Source organism: Schistocerca nitens, chromosome 1, assembly GCF_023898315.1.
Source record: "Schistocerca nitens isolate TAMUIC-IGC-003100 chromosome 1, iqSchNite1.1, whole genome shotgun sequence".
NCBI lineage: Eukaryota > Metazoa > Arthropoda > Insecta > Orthoptera > Acrididae > Schistocerca > Schistocerca nitens.
In genome coordinates this window covers 41,388,210-41,390,982 of record NC_064614.1, presented here as the reverse complement: position 1 = coordinate 41,390,982, position 2,773 = coordinate 41,388,210, and the positions used below count along the sequence as shown (strand labels likewise).

Genomic DNA, 2,773 nt, shown 5'->3' with positions numbered 1-2,773 from the left:
CGTGAAGTATAGATTTAAGTGTCAGGAAGTCGTTTCTGAAAGTATTTGTATGGAGTGTAGCCATGTATGGAAGTGAAACATGGACGATAAATATTTTAGACAAGAAGGGAATAGAAGCTTTCGAAATGAGGTGCTACAGAAGAATGTTGAAGATTAGATGTAGATCACATAACTAATGAGGAGGTATTGAATAGAATTGGAGAGAAGAGAAATTTGTGGCACAGCTTGACAAGAAGAAGGGATCGTTTGGTAGGGCATATTCTGAGGCATCAAGGGATCACAAATTTAGCATTGGAGGGCAGCGTGGAGGGTAAAAATCGTAGAGGGATACCAAGGGATGAATAAACTAAGTAGATTCAAAAGGATTTAGGTTGCAGTAGGTACTGGGAGGTGAAGAAGCTTGCACAGGATAGAGTAGCATGGAGAGCTGCATCAAACCAGTCTCTGGACTGAAGACCTCACACACAGGTTGCGCAAAGACTAGAAGTCGGAATTTCGATAATAGTTATTTTTAAACGAAAACGGTCGAACACAGTGAACAAAAGAAATAACTCGGTACTGAAAGATGAATGGCGGAACCATTAAGTGGAACGAGGAATGATGGAACTGAAATGCAAAAAGAACGAGATAGAAGTGGGAGCGAGACCGACGTAATTGAACTTAGAACTCATTCTCGGCCGTTCCGTTCAGTTTAGTGAATCGTTCTTTTGGATACGTTCCTTTGCGATCGACGGACCTCTAGTTAACACTTCAGTATCAAATTCAAAGGAAGATATGTTCTTGTGAGGTTGTGGCCTTGCTGAACAGTCGCTTCTAGCCGGAAGTTCTTGGACTGTGCACTGTGTGTTTACAAACACAGCGGAGATGGTATCGCCTCATGTCGGGCGCCCGACGAACATGCGCGTCATAAACGCAGCGTGGAGGCCCGAGGGCTGTTATTACCGCCCAACTGCCAACGACGGCTGGGCTTATCTGCGATGTGGACGAGTTTAGTCACGGCGGTTTACACCAGACCCGGACAGGGTAGTCCTTGTGGCATGTCTGCTGCCATCTGGCTGGGAAGCTAATGAAAGCGTTGGTTGCTTGTACATCTTAATTGCCTAGCCATTAGCTGGTACCCCACTCTCTGCACAAGTCATATTTCTCTCCTTTCGACTGTCTTGCTAAACATCGACAATTTGAACACACAGAAGGAAGATGTGTGGTTTTAATGACACTTGATTACAGTAGACCGTGACCAAAGTGTACCTCCCGCTCTTCACCTGGAAATCACGCTTCAATGCACCATATATTATGAGGATCACTCCGAAACTAATAGATCTGATTTATTTTCATGGAAATGGTATCGCCGGCCGAGATGGCCGAGTGGTTCTAGGCGCTACAGTCTGGAACCGCGCGACCGTTACGGTCGCAGGTTCGAATCCAGCCTCGGGCATGGATGTGTGTGATGTCCTTAGGTTAGTTAGGTTTAAGTAGTTCTAAGTTCTAGGGGACTGATGAAATGGTTCAAATGGCTCTGAGCACTATGCGACTTAACTTCTGAGGTCATCAGTCGCCTAGAACTTAGAACTAATTAAACCTAACTAACCTAAGGACATCACACACATCCATGCCCGAGGCAGGATTCGAACCTGCGACCGTAGCGGTCACGCGGTTCCAGACTGAAGCGCCTAGATCCGCGCGGCCACACCGGCCGCCCGGGACTGATGACCTCAGAAGTTAAGTCCCATAGCGCTCAGAGCCATTTGAACAATTTTTTTTGAAACGGCATCAGTTACTGTAATTTTTCTACGTAGTCACTGCCATCCTCCTTCATGCAACACTCGTAAAACCTGAACCCGTCGAGGCTGACTTACAACGCTGACGCCAGCAACTAAGTCTGTAAGATGTTTACTACATAGTTCATGTTTCAGAGACCAAAAGTGATGGAATTTTGAAGGTGTTAAATCATGAACGCATCTTGGATCTAGTTAGATAGTCCAGCCAAATTTGGGAAAGGGTTTATAATGTGACAGATATCGATACAATTCCTACGTATCCAATCTTGTTCTTGCCCACCTCTGTCGGACTGAAGCCCACAGATTGCAGGATGATGCCCTATTATTTAAATATGGAGCGGTTCGGCACTTGCCAACTGCGCGCTAGGCACTTGGTATGAGGGATTCTGCACGGTGAGTGACAGGTAGCGAGGTGTAGGGATGGGAAAAACTGACGGATAAAATCGATATGGCAACGGCCCTATCGCAGTGGATCCACCGGTTCCCGTCAGATCACCGAAGTTAAGCGCTGTCGGGCGTGGCCGGCACTTGGAAGGGTGACCATCCGGACCGCCATGCGCTGTTGCCATTTTTCGGGGTGCACCCAGCCTCGTGATACCAATTGTGGAGCTACTCGACCGAATAGTAGCGGCTCCGGTCAAAGAAAACCATCATAACGACCGGGAGAGCGGTGTGCTGACCACACGCCCCTCCCCTCCGCTTCCTCATATGAGGATGACACGACGGTCGGTTGGTTCCGATGGGCCACTTGTGGCCTGAAGACGGAGTGCTTACTTACTTAAAATCACTATCGGTATTTTAGTTCTGAATAACCAGTATTTTGCGGGATCTGTTTGGTCTCGATTATAACAGCTCTTTTCCATATTTTACTGATAACCCAGTAAAGAAAACGAAATAACAATTAGCCATAGCAACGGTGCCAAAATTTTTCGTTTTTAAATGAACCTTTTTTAAATATGGAGTAATTTTTACTAGTAAAATTTTCACTGGTTTGA

General features: G+C 46.2%; 1 pseudogene; it reads left to right on the top strand.

The window, feature by feature from the left end:
- The first annotated feature begins 2,228 nt into the window (after positions 1-2,228).
- On the top strand, positions 2,229-2,346 carry LOC126212875 (5S ribosomal RNA; annotated as a pseudogene).
- Positions 2,347-2,773: the final 427 nt, after the last annotated feature.